At 33.2% G+C, this 18,665-nt stretch overlaps 1 pseudogene; it reads right to left on the bottom strand.

Annotated features, from left to right (window-relative positions):
* Positions 1 to 1,092: 1,092 nt before the first annotated feature.
* Positions 1,093 to 18,665, bottom strand: part of LOC105884001 (glycylpeptide N-tetradecanoyltransferase 2 pseudogene) — a 109,572-nt pseudogene continuing 91,999 nt past the window's right edge.

The raw sequence follows: 18,665 nt of genomic DNA, 5'->3' as shown, positions 1-18,665 counted from the left end.
TTACCCTTTAGAAGTAGTTTATTAAGAAATATGAGACATATTTATTTCTATTCATAATAAATACGCCAGGTGATTTTTATAATTAGTTCTTTAAAAATCTTAATTTTAACTAAAATAAACTTTGAGCTTCTAACTCTACTGCATCTTTTACTTATGTAATACTCGCCTTCTATAATAAGATTTGTATGTTATCTTTTGCAATGTAGCAAGTCATCTCAAAATTAGTGGCTTAAAATAACAATTATTTATTTGCTTATATTTTATGGACCAACAATTTGGACTGTGTTCAGTTGGTACATTTTTCTCATCTAGATGGCAAGGTGTCTAGGAAAACTGAATTCCTTTCTCTGCATGTTTCTCACCCTCAAGAAGGCTGGAACAGGCTTGTGTTCTTGATAACAGTGTTCTAAAAAGGCACATGCAGAAAATGCAAGGTACCTTGGGGCCTAGGATCAGAACTCACACAATGACACTTATACTACATTTTATTGGCCAAGCAAGTTATAAGGCCATTTCAGATGCAAGAAATGGAAAATGGACAGTGAGTTCCCTTGTTTTTGTTTTTTTCAAAGTACAAATTTGTGTATTTATTGATTGGGCAATTTCGTTAGGAAGAAATAAATGTCCTAGTCACCAGTGCATTTTTATATTGTTCCACACTTCAACATCCACCACTTGTCATTGAGTTACAGAAGTGCTAATTACATTAATGTTCCCCATGATATCGTGTAAGATGATATAAGTAACAATTTTCCAAATGGATCCTTCATTCTGTTACATGGATAAATATACTTAATAAATAGAAATGTAGCAGTTTATCTCCATATAATAGCAAATATTTTCTTACACTATTTTGTGACTTCTGTTTTATCCACAGAAGAAAGTTCCTTTTCTAGAGAGTAGAAAAATACCTTTCTTCATCAAGGGACAGCCAAAAGTCTGAAAATTAGAAGAATTTTCTTTTTATATCCTTTCATCCCTCCTACAACTGCATAAACTATGAAGAAAGGGTAAATTTTAACATCCTAGCTAGAAATGTATACTATTGGTCACATATAGGTTTTTTTTTTCATCTTTTCTGATTGTTACTCACTACATCCGTTTCATTGAAGTTGTGCTTTTATTCTTCTTTGGAACACCAGCTCCAGAAATCATTAGAATGTTAACAAATGATGATGTCAGAGTTCTAGAAATAAAAATATCCATCTCCTGCAGTACAAGTCTAACCTTTTCAGAATCTGTTCCTGGACATGTCCAGTTGTACAGGTAATAGTACAAATCGCCATCTCCTATACCAAACTTGAGTTTTTCCAAGAGTATCTTATTTTCCATCAAATCAAGTTCATTGAATACACATCAAATCCTTTCAATTTAGCCAGGATGAGTGTGTCATTCATGAGGTCCAAGAGGGGCATCTTCGTGTGAATATTGTACAAAGAGTAGCCTAGCTTCGAGGCTTTTTGAGCCTGTTGGTGCATCATTGTGGAGGGGAGTGTGTAGAAGCTTAGGAAATAGGCCAGTTTCCCCCTGGAGCTCTCCACTACAAACATGTCAATGACGGGCTCCTGTGGGAGGAACCAGTGGGCTACCTCCTCTTCATCCCTCACTGGAGCTAGATGAAACTGCTTCAGGCAACCTGCTGATTAATTCTCAAACTGCATTAATATTTTTTGGTTCCATGGGTCTCAAACCTGAAGTCTTCATACCATCTGGCAGTCTGTATAGCTTCATTGTTCTCTGTGAAGTCATATTTCTACTCAAGTGAGAAAAATTTCATTTCTACCAATTTTATGGGGTTTAGTGATCGATGCCAGTATCTGCATGTGGCCACCGGCTTAGGAAGAATTACGTCAGTGGTATACACAGCCTGAAAGATTCCTTCTAGTTATCTCTCAGATTAACACTGGGGCTACATGCTTTTATCTCAATTTCTTATGAACACAAAAAAACATTGATTTCTACCATATTCTTTACACAGTCACAAATCCGAATGTTTACTGGGATGGTGCTTATGAACCCTACCAGTTTTTTATTTGAAGACACTTTGACCCCACAGTGCCGTTGGAGGAGCCAGGAGCCAGCTTGGTGGATGCAGAGCTCACAACAGGAACTCGGGCAAACAAATAGTCAAAGTGGAGCATATTGTTATCATCTTCTACGTAATTCCCATTCCCATTGGGAACACTGTGTTAGATTATTAGGTATCTTTACTAATACGCTAATTTTCATCTCAAATGGGTATAGATAACTCCTTGAGCACTTCGGCTCAAGTATTTATTTACATTACTCAAGTATAGTGTCCCATGTAAAACCCTATGGCAAAGAATACAGCTCTTGGCGTACATTGTCCTTATCCGAGTCCATTGCACCATGAGATGTTGCAACTTCATTTTAGTTTGGGTACCAGCTGTGTGTCCCAAAACTGGTGTCTGTATTTTGCAGCATCATCAATGTTCCTTGCCAGTCCCTGGCACGCGGATAACAGCCCCATTGCTCTCTGGATAGGCTGCAACTTCTGCACCGGCTTGGTGGGATTCTTTGAAGGCTGCTGATTTTCAATGTCCTGGAAATCAGATGAGGAGTCTGACTTGGTGCTCCTGGAATTTGGTTTCCCCTTTTTTCTCTTCTGTTTCTTCTTTTTCTTTTGGGCTCCCAAATCTCTTCCAGGACTTCCTTTGGCATGCTGCATCTCCTCCTCATTGTCCCCTTCTGTCCCGTTCCTGTCGTGGTCGTCCAGCTCCAGGCTCTTGCAGTCTGGCCACCTCCCACATCGCGGGCTGGGCAGGCGGCCGACGTATTAATAGCAATGTACCGATAGAAACATGCTGATTTTGATAAATAAAACCTATCAAATGTCCCTGTGCTTTATACTTTTTTTCAGGCTTCTTAAGCTGGCAGAATTTTGTTGAAATGCTCCATTCTCTAAATATTTGCAAGTAAAATTTTTTAAACATTAAACTTAGACTTGTATCTTTGATCAGAGTTTTCTAAAAACTTTGATCATGCCCCACTACTTATTAAATTTTCTGTTACTTCCATCTCCCCCCAAAATATGTAAATCAATTTAAGGATGATAGACTACTAGGAAGGCATATGTTAAATGGCAGTAAAAAATTCTTTTGTTTAAATTAATAAAAAAGGAAATAAACTTTTAAAAGATTTCATATACCATCAAGAGATTCTTCTGCTCATCCCTTGGGAACACTGTGTTAGATTATTAGGTATCTTTACTAATAAGCTAATTTTCATCTCAAATGGGTATATTATTCCAGCTAACCATCAAACTATGATTAACAGTGAATCTAAAAATATCAGAGACAACACAATAATTGTTCTAATTTACATAATAATACTGGTGATTAGTAGATGGTCTGTATGTAATTCCAAGGTCCAGGCCCTTTCTATCTTACTATTTCATCCTCTTCCAAGTCTTCTGAGTTCTCTCCATTCATTCACAGGATGAATTCAGAAAATAATAATAATAATCACAAACAAGGGAGATGGTGCAGGCCTGGAAGTAGCACACATTCCTTGTTCCCATAGTCCATGGGGAAGAATTAATTGACATGGTCTCATCTCAGTACAGGGGAGGCTGAGAAATGTGGTCCAGCTCTATATCAAAAGGAAAAGGCAATGGGCTTTTGTGAACACATGGTACTCTCTGCCATAGGAGAAAATTGTCCTCTACTTTTTTTGTGGTAACCAGTGATGTGTAAAGCTACTGCTATGTCCTTGATTGTTGTCTATCTGACTGTTCAACTCAATGAGGAGAACTTTTCAGAGACGAGGTTGGATATATGTCTAGCCACAAAGAATTCCCCTCCACGTATGTTTCCCGGGACTTGTTAAAACAGACCCCAGCTGCTATTCTTTAGACTATAAAGTAAGTTTCTCATTAATTCTGTCCCTTTAGCAGCTGACAGGCAATTTGACTGCTTGGAAAACACACTGGGTTTTTATGACCCACACGTAAGTAATCATAACCAGCCATATGTAAAACCACAAAGCATAAATTGATGGAACTAATGCAATTTTAACCAACAACATTAGAGGTTATATTTTAAAACTACAAAGTCCCTTTTCACATTTCAAAATCGCCCTGTATAGGTGTACTGGGGTTCACTTTTCTGCTGGAAATATACACAGTTTTACTAAAATTGTTCATTATTTTCTGTTTAACTTTTATCTTCTTTTTGCAAATGTTGCTTTATTTTGAGCTCATCTCACATTATATATTGGGAATCTGTGTTAATAATAAAATATGTAATTCACATATAAACATTTTAGGAGCTACTTCAGAAAGGAATATATTACTATATAAATTCACTTTCCTGTTTTCTGTCCAGTGATTGTATTTTTCACCTATTGTTGTTACGACAAATAGCTCAAATGTTTTATAGACATTCATTTTGTTATAAAATAAGTAGTTTTGAGTACATGGATTTGTTCATAATACAGCATTATGTCATGCTAATGGCAATATATATATGAGAAACAAAGTTTATTTTCTAAGACTGAAGCATTGTTAGATATTTTCAATATTATTAGCCAAAGGCCAATTTATTTTTACAATACCTTTTGAATGTTTAATATTTGCAAGTTATGTAAGTTCATCACTTAATGACTAAACTAAATAAAAAGTTCAATTTAGTTATATCTCAAATAAGAACTCAGGGAATTCAATGAGACATCAAAATTTATCATAGGCATATAAAACTAGAGAATTGCTGTTTTTTTTCCAGAATAAATTGTTGCTGATCAGCTACATGTTCAATATAACAAAAAATGAGAGAAAAACAAATCTGAATTTCATAGAATTTATGTTGCTAATTTAATTCTAAGACTTGAATAGTATATATAACTAACTCTTTCATATACATAACAGGAAATAATCCTATAATAGCAAACACATTGATGAGAAATGATAAGCCACTCTTTAAGACATCCATTCTTAATCCTATCTCAAGAGACTTGTAACCTTTATAATTAATCAACTTCATGGCTTCTCTGCTCCAGTGTTGCCTGCCCAGAGAGGCTTTGCCTGCCTATCCCATCAAAATTCCATACTTACTCTCTATTCCCTTATTGTGTTTATTTATTTCCACATAATTTACTTAAAAATATATTATATACTTTTTTGTTTAATATTTGTTTCCACAGTAAAGGAAGATAAAGATTTCGCAGTTAGTTTACTCCTAATCTCTAAAAAAATGTCTGGCACATGGTAAATTCTCAATACAATATTTACTGGAAGAATAAATTAATGATCAAATCAGTAGTTATTTATTGCTGGTAATGCTTATTGCATTCAGTATACTTAAATATTCTAAAGAGTTTCATAACTAAGCTCCACCTGAAACATGAAAATCACAGTATAGTTGTGAAGATGAGAGGTTGAATGAAACAGAGGAAATTTAGTTTGCAAAAGTTGAGCTATCCACAGCCACTGTGGAAAACAGTATGGAGTTCCCTCAAAAAATTAAAAATTTACTTACTATATGATCCTGCAATTCCATTTCTGTGTATATGTTTGAAAAATTGAAAGCAAGGTCTCAAAGAGATATTTGTACACTTGTGTTCAAAGCAGTGTTATTCACGAGAGCCAAAAAAGAGAAACAATCCAAATGTCAAATAGACGGATGAAATGATATGATATATAGACACAATGAAATATTATTCTGCCTTAAAAAGGAAGGAGATTTTTGACACATGCTGCAACAGGTGAACCTTGAAGATATTATGGTAAGTGAAAGTAGCAAGTCACAAAAAGACAAATATTTTATGGTTTCACTTATATGAGTTACCTTAGAGTAGTCAAACACAAAGAAACCAAAAGTAGAATGGTGGTTTTCATGGGTTGGGGAAAGAAGGAAATGGGGATTTGTTTAATGAGTATAGAGTTTCTGTTTTGTAAGATGAAAACGTTCTGTAGATTGGTTACACAACAATGTGAATATACTTAACACTACTCAAGTGTACACGTAAAATGGCTAACGTGGTAAATTTTATTTATACATATTTTACCACAATTTCTAAAAAAAAGTGTTCTATTGAAACATGAATGTACATATTTCTTAAAAGAGCTGGAATTCCTTTAGGAATAAGAGCACTTAAAGAAAAAAGTTGAAGTAACAATTCATAATACAGTCAATCCATTATGATGTTTAAATTAAACTCCAAGAATACCAAGAGTTTTTATATAATTTCTAGTGGATTATGCTTCCTGTTCAAAGGGAAGAATGTAATTGAATGAGTCAGAGATAAATACAGTTTGCATCTCCTTAAAATAACTATAATTTCATAAAATATTTAAGACTATTAAGTTCAGTTTTTTAAAAATTTCATTGGTGAGTAAAATAAGGCCAAGATTGGTAAAGTATCTTAAAGCAGATCTTGAAACCTAAGTCTCCAGACTCATAAATTATTTCTACTATACATTACTTCTTCTTAAGAATGAAGTAAAGGGAAAAGTAGAAGTTCACATCTATAATTTAATCAGTATTTGATATTTTGGATTTATAGTTTGCTTATTAATATTTCCACAATCACTATAATATTTTTGTTTTTAAAATTGACTACTAGCCAGCATATTAGCTTATTGGGATTTGGGACAAATTCTAAACTATTGCCAGATGTATTTTAGTCCTATCATGGAACCCTTGAAATTAAACAGGATTTTTAAGTAATTGCCTTATGAAATAATAATAATAATGAAAAAATAGATCTAGAATATAATGTTTGTCATTGTTAGAGTTCTAAGTAATGACATTTAATTCATAACCACACCCAATTATGTATGATTTTCCTCTTAGGCCAATAAAAATATTGAAAATTATCATCTCACAAAAATGTATATCTTATAGATTTTGCTATTCTATACTTTTTGAATGGACTATTTTTGTTCATTATTTAAAATCTCCAGAAAGACAAAAGCTACCTGGAAGTTCTTTGGAGTATAAATAAGTGTAAGTATTATATAAATATAGACTGTCATTGTGAATATATAATAACATCACTTCTGAAAGGGGGCCAGGTCATGGGCTCAGCGTTTGAGCCCCAGATCTGTCCTATGAGATAATAATATAAGTCTCTGACCTAAGATCATTTCTATGATCTCCTAATTGAAAGGTCTTTGCCTTTGAATTAGGAGACAGTGGAGTCAGCTTAAATTCAGAAACTCTCCATGGCTTTCTTTGCCTTTATCTTTATCCTTGAGATAATCCATAGAGGCACACTCTAAAGAAGGATGAACTCAGTGAAAATGTGTGTGTTCTCTGAGGAGAAGAACTTAGGTTTGAATGGATTCTGTTATCACAATCAAATATTGCAAAGATCATCAAGTGTAAAATTTTCATCATCGTTTGAAAACTGTTAGGTAAATTGCTAGGTAAAATTTACACTCAACAAGTTTCAAAGAAAGCAGGAGTATTTGGTAAGTGCAAATGTTTTTTTTTTAATAGATTCCTTGGTATTTTATTTCTTTTCTTTTTTTTCTTTTTTGAGGCAGAGTCTCACTCTGTTTCCTGGGCAAGAATGCCATGGGACCATGGTAGCTCATTGCAACCTCAAACCCCTGGGCTCTAGCGATCCTCCTACCTCAGCCTCTTGAGTAGTTGGGACTACAGATGCTCACCACCACACCTGGCTAATTTTTGCATTTTTAGTAGAGACAGGGTCTCACTCTTGCTCAGGCTGGTCTTGAACTCCTGAGCTCAAGAAATCTTCCAGCCTCAGCCTCCTTAGAGGCTGGGATTACAGGCATGAGCCACTGTGCTCGGTCTCATTTTGCACTCTTAAATCCTCAATAAAATTAATGTTTTCTCAATCAAGGCTTATGTTTTCTGCTGACTACAAAAGTTATATTAAATGATTCAAGTAAATTATTACAACAGGAGAGAAAAAAAAATCAGTCTAGGAACCAAGAATTTTGAAATCTATGCCTGCTCATTTATTTATCTAGTTTGGAAAGTACTAAGTATTTTTCCTCATGTTTTCTGTTTTATCCACCAATAACACGGATAAAACAACAAGGAAAACAACAACAGAAAACACTTAGAGAAGACAGAAGACAAGGAAAGAAAAATAGCTAAAGGCGGATCTTGAAACAGTGTGACTCAGTCAACAACCTCATCATATACTCAAATTAAACACCCGGAATGATGAATAGCAAAACTCCAAAATAATAGATAACATTAGCTCATAGTGCTGGAGCACAGCAATAAAAAGCTACAGAACAAAGATGATAAGATTTAAAACTGAGATGTTTTAGTGGAAGTGTTTTGTATTATCTAAATTATATGAAATATCTCTATAATCATTTACTATTTGCTTTTTTCTTGCCTCCAAAATTGAATTCACTAAACATCTGTTAAGTGCTTATGTGGAAATCATCATGTTAGTACCATAGGGAATCCAAAATTGAGTCGTACAATGTGCATTAAGTCCCAAGGGGCTTACAATCTAATGAAGAAAGCATATCTGTTAATTTATTAAAAGCTAGACCTTTAAGTGTTGCATGAAAGGCAAGCCCACAGTAATATTTATGAATGTAAGTGGTGTAGATAGAGGTCCCCAGCCTCTTTGGCACCAAGGACCAGTTTCATGGAAGACAATTATTCCATGGACCAGGGTGGCGTGGGGCATGGTTTGGGAGATTCAAGTGCATTACCTTTATTGTGCACGTTATTTGTATTATTATTACACTGTAATATATAACGAAATAATTATACAACTCTCCATCATGCAGAATCAGTGGGAGGCCTGAGCTTGTTTTCCTGCAACTAGACAGTCCTATCTGGGGGCGATGGGAGACAGTGACTGATGTGACAGGAGGCAGAGTTCAGGCGGTGATGCAAGAGATAGGGAGCAGCTGTAAATACAGATGAAGCTTTGCTTGCTCACCTACCACTTAACCTCCTGCTGTGCTGCCCAGTTCCTAACAGGCCATAGACATACTGGTTTGCAGTCTAAGGGTTGGGGACTGCAGATATAAAGTGCATTTATGACTGTGGATATAAGGAAGGGTGCATAATGGAAATGAATTTGAGTTAGGTAGAATGTAAAATGTGAAAATAATAACATAAATTATTTTGAACAACATTTTTAATATCAAGCAATTAATTTCTTATAAACTTATAATAAATTGAAAGTGATTTATAAGTGAGTTAGTAGGGTAAAACATTTGGTTCATGTAAATATACATGCATTATTGTTTTTAAATTACTGTGGTAATACATCATTGGACTGTGAAATCATTTAGTAGATTTCCATCAACAATAAGAAAAAAAAATCATTTAAAGAGAAAAGATCAGAGTTCATTGCATGTATGTATCATTTAAACATTCATGAAATGTTTGTTTCATTGGGGTGTGTGCATGTTTATGTTCCTACATAAGCAGTCACTATGTAAAGTGCTCCTCACCGTTATGTTCAAAGTGTTTAATCTACATGTGTACTGTGTACATCTATATGCTATATGTATATGCTATAACCTGTAGGCTGAAATTAATGTTTTTTTGCCCAACTGGACAGTAACTGACTTTTCAATAGCTTATTTCAATATTCTCTAAGGCCAGCTGCATCTGGGTAATAGAGTAATTTTTAATAACCATACATTGTATGGGGTTAGATGGTTGCTTCATTTATTTTGTTCTATGATTAGTTCCTTGAGTAGAAACAGATTTGTGTGTGTGTGTGTGTGTGTGTGTGTGTGTGTGTTTGTGTGTATGTAAAACTATAATGTTAATGGTGTCTATAGATATGGGTGGTAACAGGAGCTTTGCAGGAAAAAAACCCAAATTCACATCCAGAATAAGTTTTTCAGTAAGGATAAATTTCCCCTATAATGGAAGTGATCTTATTAAATTAATTTGCCTACCATGTAGCTGTTTAGTTCTAATGTTTAGTAAAAAGATAGCAAGATACCTTGCTAATTACTCATTGACTCTTAGTAGAGATGAATGAGCAAAATAATAATAAAATTTTATTCCAACTTGATTATTCAGTATTTATACTGGGTAATCAGAATTGTTGAGTTTATGTCCTTAGTGAATACTTATTAACTGGATGGACAGAAATGGGCTAGCTATTCATCAAATTTGTTTCATTGCCTTGCTGAACTTCTAGTTAGATTGCTATGGCAGATTGTGTTTTCTAAAGGTAGTTGCAACATTATCTCCTATTCTTCATGATTTCATTTCATGTGATATTGCCATTCTCCATCTAGGAGGCAGTATCTATTTCTCTACTCCTTTGAAATAGAGTCAGCTGTACAACCAACAGAGTATGGTAGAGGTGGCAATGTGCCAATTCCAGCATAATTCTGAGTTGAACAGGCAACTTCCTCTTCCTGTCTATTAGAATACTTGCTCTTAGGATGCTTCTTTTAGGTACTCAGCTTTTATGTTGTAAGAATCCCACATCACCCTAAAAGGCTACTTGTAGGTGTTCTGGACAACAGCTCCAGCTGAGATACAGTCAACAAGCAGTATAAATCTTCAGTTATGTGAGTGATCCCTCTTGCATTTGAAGGCCTTCAGTTAGCTGTTTTGTAATTACTGACTCTGCCAAACTCAAACTGTAACCATAACAGACCTTACATGAAAACCGTCCAGCTAAGTCCAGTCAACTGTTAGAACTGTGAGAGAAAACAATTAATTATTCTTTGAAAGATTAAGATTTGTGGTGGTTTATCATAAAGTAATAAATAATGAAAACAACTAGATAGTCAAACTCCTTTCTAATGCAATTATAAATCTGGCCATATGACTGTATTCTGGCCCATGGAATGTGCACTGAATATGTTAAGCACTATTTTTAGCATTGGCCCATAAAAAAATATATTCCATGTAATACAATACCCATTCACTGTCCTTTTTTGGAGGTTGATCCCTAGGGTGACTCTAGAAGTCACATGGTAAAGATAGCAGAGTTCCTATAAAGAATAAATTCCATCCTGGTTCTTAAGATGCTTCGTAAACTGAACAACAGAATAAAGTAACAAATATATTGATAATTATGGTCCCCATTTTTTAAACAAAGTATTTTAAAAAGGCCACAGAGAATGGATTTTGGAATCAGATGTATTTGCTCCATCGGTCATTATTATGTGACTCAGGAAAGTCATTTGGGCTTTTTGTAAGGCTATAATATTGTAATGTATGATTGGCCATACTTAGAGCATATTAATCACTCAATATACATTTATTTACTTAAAAACAATGTCAGTTTCTCCAAGAACTCATAGAAAGTAAGAAATAATCATCTCTATCTCTGAGACTCCAATGTGCCTAGCAATGTGCTTTGCATACCATAGCCCTAACTATATGTTTTTTGATTTGAATAAATAAATAAGTGAATAAATAAATGAATAAAATATGTTATTAAGCACTTGTGATCTTAATAGTAGAGATACTAGTTAACTATCAGTTTGAGAATTTACAACTAATCAGAAAAAAAAAAAACACTTGACTTCAGTTTTCCTTTTTTTTGGTTTAATTCATTTTTTATTGGTATTAATTAGAGAATGGGTAAGAGAGTTTGTTTCCTGTTTAACACTTCTGTTAACTGACAAATCAAGAAAGAAAAAGACTCAATATTTTACCCTTACCTTAGCAAAAATAGTATGATGTTCCTCTTCACCACCCTAACATGTAATTAAGTAATTACGTATAAACAGAACAGCCAGGTAGTTTAGAGAAAGTGATTTTCATGAGACTTGCGTGCCTGGAAAGATCAACATGGCTTTGTCAGAAAAAAATCCATAAGGAAGGAGAAAGTTCTAATTTAGGAAACACATGCTAGATACAACCTGAAAAGAGAGGTTATGTAGACTAAAGGCAGTTGACTCAGAGGATGTATACAGTTAAAGGAGAAGGTTTTGAGATAAACAAAGTATAATGTTTGGAATTTCAAAGAGAACAAATTATGAGTTATTTATGCTCATTCTAATGACCATAAATCCACATTTATACTGTCTTAATAAAAAATGGCAAATTTTTAGACTTATAAACATTTAACAATTTAAGTGATAATTTAGAAACTATAGCCAATTAAAAGTACTATAGACTGTATAATACAGACTTCAGCAAGGTTTTTTTTTTTTTCCAGTTTGAAGTGATAGTACATTGCCAAACAGTTTGTGACTCCACCTGAATAAAACATTTTAGCACTTTGTATCATTTTACATGTAATTATGGAAAAGAACACTTGCTTTTGATGTGTGGAACCCTGTAGAAACCATTTTATGTGGTGTGGTCTCCTAAAATATTTTTAATTGGAAAGATACTTTACAAATTTAATATGTCTTCATCTCTGTTTCATAATTAACTTGAAAATGGGAGTCCATATGGCAGATGAGCAACATTTAATAAAAATAGCTGACTAGCTTGCCAGAAATGGTGATGTTATAGTGGAGAGATTTGCACATTACATAATTCATGATTTTTATGGGAGATGTAGGGTTAGTCATAAGAATTGCTTTGAGTTTCGAGTCTAACCAAGATGTACCACTGTTTCAATAATGAATAATGCAGATAACATCTACCCTCCATGAACTAAAGAGATGAGACAGTAGCTATCTGAAACATCTCATTAGGAAAAAAAAAATTAAATTTGAGCAACATCCAGCATCTTGATGGGGAATCCTGAAAGATAGATTTTTTTTCTGTTCTTGACTAATTTGTAAAATCAAATCTATACATTTTCTATTTTCTAAAGTCTTTGGCGAACTAAAGCTAATTAGACAAAGTGATCTCTTTTTAAAACTGTTGTCAATTGAACTGATAAAATATTTCATCATGAAGTTTTGTATAGTGCAAGTGATGCAGACCATCAAAATGATAAGACTTTAAAAAATAAAGGAATAGAAAGGCCATGGCTGTGAGAGACATAAGGAACCCCCCTCGTTATAGCTCCTTCTTAGCTCAGTATGGTGTCAGTTTAGAGTTTGCATGGTGTCATTACTTCCGCCCCTTCAGCTTCTGTTAATCAACAGAATGGAATTAGAAAGATCCATTTCAAATTCCAATTTAGATTTAAACAAGGAAAGAGTATTTTTTAGGGCCAGCTTTTTGGGAAAATTGAAAATGTGAATTATGCTCTTCTTATAAATTTGAGAGAGTACAATCCCTCAGACCATAAAAGGAAAGGATTTTTCCACCCAGCTATGACCTCAGAAAATCAAAATTTAATACTTTCTCCTCTGGATTTTTCTTAATATTTTATTTATTTTGCAAAAAACATTTAGCATTTAAAATTAACTATATATGTATAAGACATTTAAAATGGTCCATTAACATTAATCTCTGTTGACATTGGACATAGTTTAAAAATTCAGACTATATTCATACTCTATTTTAAAAATTAGAGATTTAAAATAAAGAGAAAAGTGTCTTCTCATCCTCTTTCCAAAAAAATAATGCTGTTAACAAAATTTGTATGTTTATCTTTCATAAAATACACAAAAGGAATCACACTAGATGCACTATTCCACATCTCATTTTTTTAGTTAAGTGCATAATATTTCCATCTTTCTATATATGTCCACAAGATTCTTTCCAATGGCTATGTAATATTCTTTTAGGTAGATATGCTAACATTTAGAGTGTTAACAAATACTCTATTGATTCAAGGCCACCCTTTTACACATATTACACTAGCTTCTAACTAGAATGCGAACGCCTCAGTTACTTACATTTATTTTGTTCAAGGATCTTATCTTCGTTTTCTACCTCATTCTCATTAGCCCCAGGAATATTCCTGGTTCATAGATATAATTCAGTAAATATTATATGTTGGTGGTAAATATATTGATATAATTTGTGTGAATGCCAGTAGAGCAACTTTCTAGCAATGAGATCTATGCCTGTTGGTATAGATATCTTTAATTTTGAGAGACAGTGCCAAATTTTCCTTCAAATAGTTAACAGCAATAGTATTTGAATTGTATACTTTTCTAATCCTTCATAAATTATGAACATTATCAAACAATTGCAGGTTTCACAATCTGATAATTTTTTTAATCTTATTTATTTGCATTCTTTAAATTATAGAAGACAAGGAAATTTTTTCTAATGTTTGCTGAACATTTGTAATTTTTTTTTATTCAACTCATCTGTTTCTCTGGCAGGCTACTTTTCCTATCACTTTTTATAAACCATTGTAAATTAAAGAAATTATCTCCTTTTCAGTCTTTTATTAGTGAGTTGTTTTTGTTCTGTGTTTCTCATTCTAATACTTTATTCAAGTTTTCTTCTCCACATAGCAGTATGTTATATAAATTCCTTTTTGCTCCCTCAGATTTTAAGATTTCTTTTATTTAATGAAGAATATACTTATTGAGTACCTGTGCTAGACAGACGTAGAGGCACTTGGGTTATATCACTGAATAAAAAAGAGATGTCCATCCTTTTGGAAAAATATTTGTGTTTCAATACCAGGCATAACAGGAAATCCTGACTATTTTTCCCCCAGAATTTGCTATTCTGTCTTTCAAAAGAAATCTGCTGACTATTTCCATTATCAAAGAAATGCTCCCTTTATCCCAAACTAATTGCATTTTGATCTACTTATAACTCTCTATTCTGTATCTCAATTTGTTCTTTAGTGATATGATACCTAGTAGATTAAAATTAAATTTTATTACCTGGAGGTGTTAGTCTTCCCTAATTATGCATCTTATCTTTCAAAATAATCTTGTCTACATTTACTTTTATTTTCTAAAATGCTCTGAATGTAGTTTTTTCTTTTCCCTTCCAAACATACAAAAATCAATTTGCTATTTATCATGTTGAATTTATAAGACCAATTTAAACGGTTTTATGTAATGTTTCTAATTGAAACTTCCTGATCAAAACCAAGTTATAATTTTCTGACCAATCAACTATTGTGTATTTTCCTCGGTAGTGTTTTAAAGTTTATTAAAATATGCACTGGGTATATCTAAACAGGGTCAATTTGTAATTAAATTAATTATATTAAATTAAACTTTTATTGTATGTTAGTCTGAATGATATCCCCCCTTTTATTTTCTACTTCGTTATTATTTATCCATGTAGGGAAATCACTAATTTTCATATTTCACATTATAACCAGGTATATTATTTTCCTAGGGCTACGATAACAAATTACAAAAAACTGGTAACTTAAAACAACCAAAATTTATTGTGTCATAATTTGGGAGGCTGGATTTCAATATTAATCTGTCAGTGAGGTTGATTCTTTCTGGAGGTTCTAAGAGAAAATCTGTTCTTTCTTTTCCTATAAATTTCTGGTGGTTGTCTGCAATTCTTGGCATTGCTTGGCTTGTAGCTACATCACTTCAATCTCTGCCTCCATCATCACATGACCAGGGAAGATCCCTGTGAGTTTCTGTGTCCTCATATGGCCTTTTTATAAGGACATCAATTATTGGATTTAGGGCCCATCCTAATCCAGAATGGCTCATCTTAACTTAACAAATTACATCTGCAAATACCCTATTTCCAAATAAAGTCACATGCTCAGGTTCTGAGTAGTCATGAACTTTGAGGAGATGCTATTCAACCCAATATACCAAGCATTTCATTGAAGCTTCTCTTAGTTTCTTATAATTTATAGTTTTTCTGTTTCTTTTTTATTCTGGCCATACAATCATATAAGAAAAAATATTACAACTTTACTTCCTTATTTCCAATTTTTATTTGCATTACATGCATATGATAGAATTTCCAGAAGATTGTGAAACACAGATAGGTATAGTAACCATCTATATCTAGATCTTATTTTAATTTCAGATTAATGTGTATCTTTGGGGAAGTTTGGGGAAAAATAAAACTGGATTATCTATGTTATCCTTTATGTCAAGATGTATTCCAATGGTCAAATATTTTCCATAATGACAGGCCTCTCTGTTTTGTTCAGCGATTTCTTCTAAGTGTTGAGAAGAGTGCCTGGCACGTAGTAGGCACCTGGTAAGTATGTTTTCATAAAGTTTTAATTGAAGTTTTAAAGTATCTTTATTTGACTATTAAGTTTGATACTGGCTTCTAGTTTAACTGAGAACTATGTGTGTGTGAATAAATCTAGTCATAAATTTTATGTGTTTAAACACAGTGTGTATGTAAGTATATTGTTTATATAGCACATGTATATATGTGTGTATATATAATATATATGTGAATATATACTGGGTTTATATGACTATCTGTGCATCTGCACATGTATATATGTGTGTATATAAGTACATATACTGAGTTAGTCTAAAGTATATACACATGATAGTGTATGTGTATGTCTGAATGTCTGTGTATATATACACACATACATATATTGATTGTGTATCTATGTACCTGTATTTAAGTATACATAAACATTTTCCATTTTTTCCAAGCTCACTATGTTTTTTAATGAATGGTGGATATTTTTCCAATGTTACTATCAATTCAGCTAAATACTTGTGTTTTTCTCCTTTAACCTTTAATATAGTATATCATGTAAATAATTTCTTAGTGTTAGACGATCATTGAACTTCTAGGATGATCCCCATTTGATGGTAGTATGTTATTCTTGTAATATGTTACTGATTTATACTTGTTAATATTTTATTTAAGAATTTATAAGTGAGATTGCACCAGAGTATTACTGTGTCTATATGTTTGCAAATGTATGTAAATGTGTTGTGTGTGTGCATAATGCCTGTCAAGTATTACTAACTATGTTATGTCAGCATACATAATTTTTATATGCCTAGATAGTTTAAGTTTAGAAAATAAAATAGGGCTTTGATATATATTGCAAAAGCAATCAGAGAGAGATGGCTTAGGGTAGTTGTTAAACATTGATAGTTTAAGACATAAATTAGAAGCAGAAAGGGTAGAAAAAGGACATAATTAGGAAAGGCAAGGACAGGCATCCAGTTCCAGAAAACATAGCTAAAAGAAATTATGGAATACATTCAGATACAAACGAGGAACACAGTTTTTCTAAAGTATGATCTATTTATTGGGTCACAGTGGGAAATTATATGAAAAAGTTAGGTTGATGCCATAACATAACATCACTTAAGGCCAGGCTGCAATCTTAGCCTCAGTGGTAACAGAAGGTTATCAAAACTTGAGATTTAAACATACTTTTGTTCTTTTAATATACACAGGCAGCTCCACATTCAAAAAGAGAGAATACAAATATTGCATTATCTCATGGAATCCAAAAAAGTTGAACTCATAGAAGTAGAGAGCAGAAAGGTAGGTACCAGAAGCTGGGAGGTAGGCAAGGGGAATGGGGAGAGGTATTGATCAAAGGGTAAAAAGTTTTAGTTAGACTAGAGAAATAAGTTTTTGAAATTTATTGCACAGCATGGTGAGTGCAGTTAATAATAATGTAATGTACATTTCAAAATTTCTAAAGAAGTAGATTTTAAATATTTGCACAACAGATAATGTACATATGTGAGGTGATGGATCCATTAATTACCTTGATTTAATAATTCCTTAATGTATACATATACCAAAATATCATATTGTTCCTCATAAATATATGTAATTAGTATTTGTCAGCTAAAAATATAAATTTCAAAAGAGATAGAAAAGACAATAGGAGAATAAAAGTTTTTATAAGTCAGTTAATATCAATGAAGGTCAAATCTAGAAAAATATTAGAAATGAGCAAAGTTCAGCAATTTGGACTTTAATTTAGTTCATTAGAAAGGACACCACTCTCATTTGCAGTCACAGAGAATGTTAAAACTCATAACTCATCTGCCATAGAATGGTTGGGATTAAGATGAGGGTTATCGTGGATGCCACTAATGTACACATTTTGTATTTCCCTTCATATCAAAAATATAAGCAATGTTATAAAATTTCACAAATCACCACCTTAATATCACTATTATTAGCACAGTTCTTAGAATACTGTATGTTCTCAAAAAGATTTGTTACTGAATAAATACAGTGTGAGGATTCTTTTCTTTTTCCCATGAGCTTTATTTTTGGTCTATTTCTAACAAGAATCAAATTAGCAGTATCAGTCAAGAATTCTCAGGAGCATAAAGTGGGCATAGATTTTAGGTAGTACACAGGATACGCTTTTTATTACGTATCGATTTCTGTAAAAATGCAGCAAATAGTCTTCAAATGGCTGCACTATGTTTATAAATCTTAAAAAAAAACGACAAAAGAAACTATACACACCAATTACAGGACAGGAATCTGCAAGCCACTGAAGTTCTAAAGTTGATGTGCAACTCTCTGCAAAAATATATGGAAGATATTTAGTAGATACCTAGTCCTTCACAAGGAAGCCAGCCAGTAGAGAGCAGTGCCTTGACTATTCCACCCTTTCTAATCAACCTTTTCTTGCAGGTGCAGTAAAATCCTTAAGGTGGAATGCATGCCTGATGCAGCACTTGTCTGCTTCTCTAGACTTATCATACCGTATTCTCCCCGTCAATCTTTGATGGCAACTACAATTTTCTTTCAGATTTGGAAATGTTGTTTACTCCTCAGTGCCTTAAGGCCTGAGCATCCAGCAGTTCTTCACCTACAGCAGGCTCTCTCTCTTTGCCTCCTACCTCTACCGCTTTTGACAAGCTAATTGGCCAGATTTATTTTCCATTAATGACTTCCTCATCAGAAAGGGATCTCTAACTTTCCAAACTTATCTATCCCCTGTTGGTCATCTTCATG

This window comes from Microcebus murinus, chromosome 2 (genome assembly GCF_040939455.1).
Source record: "Microcebus murinus isolate Inina chromosome 2, M.murinus_Inina_mat1.0, whole genome shotgun sequence".
Taxonomy (NCBI): domain Eukaryota; kingdom Metazoa; phylum Chordata; class Mammalia; order Primates; family Cheirogaleidae; genus Microcebus; species Microcebus murinus.
This window is presented reverse-complemented; position numbering and strand designations above follow the sequence as displayed.